The sequence below is a fragment of the Pygoscelis adeliae genome, unplaced genomic scaffold (genome assembly GCF_000699105.1).
Source record: "Pygoscelis adeliae isolate BGI_AS28 unplaced genomic scaffold, ASM69910v1 Scaffold174, whole genome shotgun sequence".
NCBI lineage: Eukaryota > Metazoa > Chordata > Aves > Sphenisciformes > Spheniscidae > Pygoscelis > Pygoscelis adeliae.
In genome coordinates this window covers 2,614,724-2,614,966 of record NW_008824676.1, presented here as the reverse complement: position 1 = coordinate 2,614,966, position 243 = coordinate 2,614,724, and positions in this window count along the sequence as shown.

Here is a 243-nt window from a genome sequence, read left to right as displayed (position 1 = left end):
AGTTACTTGGGAGAAGAGACCGACCCCCACCTCGCTACAGCCTCCTGTCAGGTAGTTGTAGAGAGCGATGAGGTCTCCCCTCAGCCTCCTTTTCTCCAGGCTAAACAACCCCAGCTCCCTCAGCCGCTCCTCATCAGACTTGTTCTCCAGACCCCTCACCAGCCTCGTTGCCCTTCTCTGGACACGCTCCAGCACCTCAATGTCTTTCTTGTAGTGAGGGGCCCAAAACTGAACACAGTATTC